Source organism: Grammomys surdaster, unplaced genomic scaffold (genome assembly GCF_004785775.1).
Source record: "Grammomys surdaster isolate TR1022 unplaced genomic scaffold, NIH_TR_1.0 130, whole genome shotgun sequence".
Lineage (NCBI taxonomy): Eukaryota > Metazoa > Chordata > Mammalia > Rodentia > Muridae > Grammomys > Grammomys surdaster.
In genome coordinates, this window is record NW_021604588.1 from 8,798,362 (window position 1) to 8,804,005 (window position 5,644).

Here is a 5,644-nt window from a genome sequence, read left to right on the forward strand (position 1 = left end):
TTTCATCAACAGTGAGATAGGTTTTGAGCTGGGCACAGTGGCCCAGGCTGTAATGCCAGCATTGGGAGTTAAGATGGGAAAATGCTTAGGCTACCTTAGTGAGACCTTGACACTACGAAGTCTTCCCTCAACCCTTCCGTCTTCCCACTAACTCCTAGACACTTGGCTCAAGACTCCTCCATAGAGCACTTGAGCATGTCTTCATCATTGAGCTTTTTATAAAATGACAAGATAGAAAAGATTGGTGACAATTGTCTAAATTTCTAAATGGTGGCAATGCATTTTTTTTTTGTTTGTTTGCTTGTTTTTGTTTTTCGAGACAGGGTTTCTCTGTATAGCCCTGGCTGTCCAGGAACTCACTCTGTAGACCAGGCTGGCCTCAAACTCAGAAATCTGCCTGTCTCTGCCTCCCAAGTGCTGGGATTAAAGGTGTGCGCCACCACTGCCCCGGAAGGCATCTTATATTCAATGTAAACACTAAATTTTTTTGTATCAAGATTGTTATTAAAACAAAAACTTAGATTGCTACCGAATATAACGGACATTGAAGGAGATGAATTTGGTGGAGTTATACTGCAGAAGTGGGAAGATAACAAATGGGATTTCAGTTTTACCCGGAAGTACTTGCAGTTTCTGGAAAACCATATTCAAAGTTCCTTCAAAATAAAAGCTTCTAAGTGCATCTTTTCAAAAAGCAATGCCAGTTTACAAATTATTAATATGTATTTTACCTTGCTAATTTTTTTTGTAAAGTACATATGAGTAGTAGAAGTTTCACGGATAGGCTTTCTTGAAGCACTTAAAAATGTAACGTAGGTACAAAATTTTTATTTTACTTTTATGTTTCATTTCATTTTACAAATAAAGACTTGTACTAAATTAATAGTTCTTATACCAATTAATCATCTTAGAACCAGAGAAATACATTACTTTTTCAATAGTGAAAACTTTTTAAGCAGTGTACCCATTTCCTTTTTATTTGCTATAATAAAGCACCCTGCCATAACAACTTGAAGAGAGAAAGAGTTTATTTGGTTTATGTTGGGAGCCGACTCCTAGCAGAAAGCAGCTATCATCTTTGCAGCCATCTCGGGCCATAGACCCTGACAAGAGACTTGTTTTCAACAGCCCGAAACAGCTGAGCACACTCTGATAAACATCTTGTTTTTCTCACATATCTTGTTTTGCTGTTTAGTGCCCCCAGCTGCAAGGCGCACGTGATATCCACGCTGCTGAGTGCACGTGGTCTCCTCACTGCTAGCTAGGTGCACGTGCTGCTGGGTGCACGTGGTCTCCTCACTGCTAGCTAGGTGCACGTGATATCCACGCTGCAAGGCACATGACGTAGTGCCTTCAGCTGTGCTTGTCCACGAGGGCAAGGCACGTGGTAAAGGGTATAAATACCCAGGATTTCCTTCCAATAAACGAGACTTGATCAGACTCCCTGTCTTGTCTCCATTCTTCGCGTCTCTGTCCCCACTCTCTCTCTTGCTAGGCCCTGACCTGCAGACCGGAGCAGCAGAACAGGCGGTTACAAAGTGGCGCCTCAACGTTGGGGTACAGTGAAGGACAGCGGGAATTGGAAGCACGCATCCTCACTCCTGCGCTGGAGACCCTGCTGACTGACCCAAACAGGTTGTTACAGGTTTACAGTCCCAGGTTCCCATATATCATTGTGGGGAAGTCAGAGTGACCAGAACTTAAAGGTGTTAGCTACATCCACAGTACAGATCAGAGAGAGAACGAACATATACATGCTAGGTACTACATTCAATGTCTCTGACTACTCTTCCATAGCCTGGGATCTAAAGTCTGGGAATGGTGCTGCTGCCCACATGGGCTGGCTCTTCCCAAGGCAATCTCCAAAGGGCATGCCTATAGGTCACCCTGATCTACAAAAACCCTCATGGATACACCCTTTCCAGCTGATTTCATATTTACCAATTAAAGATAACCATCACAAGCAATTACCACCAGATTTTACTACTACCATAATATGAAATCTGAAAAGATAGCTCCATTGATAAGCCTTGGAGAGACACACGCTATGGTCCTCCCAATTTTATCTATTCAGAATAAAGAAAAATATATTGATTTTTTTTGTTGTTGCATGCAACTTTAAAATAAAAACATAACCATTTTGAGTAAACTTCAGAAATTTGACCCTTATTTCCAATGTACCTTGCAAGAGTTTGTATATTGAACATGTGAATAGTTTATGAATTGTAAAACATGTATCCATCTTATTAACCTCCGTGTCTTTGTTCTGCTCTACTGTTAGGGTACAATGTACAATGTTCGTGTGCTTTTGGTGTGGCTCTGGGAAGAAAATTAAATATATTTCTAATGCATATGAGGAGCATACTCATAGTCATGAATAATGCTTTTTTACGGTGTCATCTCTGTTTGAGAACCAAAGAATCAGAAAGCCCTTTCTTAGAATTTAATACCTAGTGCTTTAGTGTGTGACTCTGACTTTCTTTTGTCAAGCTTACTGTAGAATTCAACATGTTTTACAATTTCTTCAAAGAATTACACATTAAGGTTTGTAGAATAGGTGTTAAATTTTCATCAAAACACACAACAATTTAAACATAACTCTAACAACTTGAACATAGCCAGTAGATATTTTATTCTTTCCCCAAGACCTGTTTTCTGTCATTCATTCTTGAACCCAATATTCAGCCTTTCATTAGTTTTTCCTTCTTCCCTTGTGATCTCTAAGTTTCTTATTTTTTCTTCTGTAAAAATCTAATCTTCTGTTATTCCTCTCCAATGAAATAACCAACATCAATGTGATCTGTGTGACTTCAGTTTGATTCATAACAATCTCTACGCTTTAGTTTCAGGCATACGCTTTTCTTTAAACTTGCAGTCAAATTTGGGATAAGTGTATGTGATCAATTCTACATGCTTCTGTTCATTCATTTCTCTCTTGGTAAGATGTCCTGGCTTCTATAAAACAATGTTTTTATTAGCTGCTCAGCATTGAAAAGATCATGTTATTGAGTCTATTCTTTTTTTTCACATTGAAAAAGGATTGATTTTTTTTGGAGGGTACTAAACAGATTAATTAAACTTTAGATTAATTCAAGCTCATTTTTTAACACAATGGAGGTCCAACACTGAAGGTCCTCCTTGTAGTCAGTCTTATGGGTAGGTAAGCTGCCATACTTCCTGGGTCTCTGTTCCATAGTCTAGGCATTCAAAATATGTTTACACTCTAATCAATTGAAATTTCAAGTGTGCCCTCAAAAATTTGAGGGTGGGAATAAAGATGGCAGTGCATACTCAGGTGTGAAGACCAGAGTCATGAATTTCAGGATAGCATGGCTGCATGGTGAGCTATTGTCTCCAAAAAAAAGAGGGAAGTGGTTTATAGACCTTACCTCTCTCTTTTATTCTTAGAGTGGTCCTGTTTCTAAGAAGAACTTTTGTTGTTGTTGTTTTGTTTTGTTTCTGTTTCTGTTTTTATTTTTGTTTCATTTCTCCCTTTCAAGTTTCTAGTGTTTTATTTTGTGTAACAACTGGAAGTAGACTCAGAGATTTATCTGTCACATTCAGAGAAATCAGTTTTATTCTTACATTACTAAATGACTTCCTTTAATAATGTTTATTTTTCTATAAGGAATATGAACTACTCAGAAAATAGACTCAGGATTATTGTTAATTTCTCTATTCTTATGCAATAAGTCATCACTGATGTAGTGCTTTGCAAACACAAGTTTGTTACCTTACAATTCTTCAGATCAGAAATTTAGCAAGGATCTCACTGATATTGAGGTTTTGGTAGGGTTGGGCATAGAGGTTCTAGGCGGGAGGGCAACCATTTCTTCACTTTCCCCAGTACTTGGAGGTCACCTGCATTCCTTTCCTTGTGCACATTGCTTTACTTTGTCAAACTTAGTGGTACATTATTTTTACGTTTCTTTTTAACCTACTTATCTCTCACATCCTTAAAAGGACTCCCTGATGACAGAGGGACCAATCTGATAATCCAGGACAATATCCAAATTTCAGGATCTTTCATTTTATCACACCTGTAAAGAACCTATAATGTCTTATTTCCTCAGACTTGGGAGGTTACATCTTTGGGGGAATCATTGTCTGACTAACACATTTATTAAACTGTTATGAGTTATGAGGATAGTCAATATTCTATTACCAAAACATATAATCCATTGATTTATTCTATAAGTATACTCTAAAGGGCATTAGGGCACATGGACCTTGATAGGTTCCATACAAATTTAGATATTCATTTTTCTAAGTCCACAGGAAGATGGTCTGTCTCCTTCTGTCATGTTTGTGAGTGAAGGAAAATGGTATTTAAGGCTATATTTTGAGTTTCTTCCAAAATAAATACACTGCCAGTAATGTTGACCTGAAATAAGTTTCAGTAATACCTAGTATACATATCATTTTTTTTAACTTTTTATTGATTTTTTTTTGTGAGTCTCGCATTACATACCCTGGTCCTGATCATCTCCCCAGACTCTCAAGTGCACCCTGATCCGTAGGCCATGCAATGCTGCCATTAGCAGGAGGGAGTGTTAGCTCTCCTGCTTTCATGACTTTGGGGCCAGCTCACCAGCACCCATGCCTCCAGAGCCCCTGAACATCTATGGGGTCCCTGCAGCTGCCCTGAATATTCCATGGTGGTAATATGAGCCAGGGACATTGACACTAACCCCTGGCACCGCATAGGCACAGACCTAGATATGGCCTTTTGTAGCTTGGGCTGGGAACTCACTATTAGCCCCAGGTAGCAGGGCTAGCCACTCAAAGCAGGCTACTCCTCTCCACCCTCAAGTCTCCAGTTCTATCTCTCTTCACAATGTTCAAGCTGCCCCATTCTTCTCTTTTACTCTCATCTGTCCACCCAACATGTGCTTCTTGTGGTGGCTGCTGCTGCAGGCTGACCTCACATTTGGCAGAACCTTGGGTGACATTTTCAGTCTCTGCTGCTCTCCATGGCCCTCTGTGCTCTGTGCTGGAGGTCAGGTCTGTGGGTAGTATGGCAGGCCACAAGTCTATATATGTCTTCCTCCTCCCTTGTTGCACTGCCTGAATTTGATTTTATTTTTATGTGTCCTAGGTACAAAACAGCTTTGGCCACCAAGTCAGGCTTCAGGCTAAGATGAACAAAGGACTGTCAACTGCTCTGCCTCTGACTGATAAAAAAAATTACCACCACCGAGGTGATTCTTCATCCATTTCCAGGGAGATCACTTATTATTTTAAACTTTAAGAACTCTAGTGTTATTTTCTCATAATGATTCTATACACATGTATATGTAGGACCCGGAGGACAGCTTTGAGTCATTCTCCCTCAGATGCTGCCTGCCTTATTTGTTTTGGGACATGATGCTCCCCCATCATGATGATGGCACATTGGATGAGATTGGCTGGCCAGTTCCGTTGGAGCCATGTTTTCCTTCCTCCCCAGCACTAAGATTACAAGTACTTACCACCAAGACCAAACATTTTAACTTGGGAACTGAGCACTGAGCTCAGGTCTTATTTGTGAGGCAAGTCAATGGAGTTATTTTCAACGTTCTTTTCTTTTTCTTTTTTATCTTTAAGGGTTTTGTCTGCTTGTATGAGACAGGAACTCATTATGCTAATCAGGGTATCTCATGGC

At 39.7% G+C, this 5,644-nt stretch overlaps 1 non-coding gene across 1 annotated transcript; it reads right to left on the reverse strand.

Moving 5' to 3' along the window:
- Nucleotides 1–5,085: 5,085 nt before the first annotated feature.
- On the reverse strand, nt 5,086–5,228 carry LOC114615936. The gene has a single exon (XR_003710553.1). It is a non-coding gene; the product is annotated as a small nucleolar RNA SNORA48 (small nucleolar RNA).
- Nucleotides 5,229–5,644: the final 416 nt, after the last annotated feature.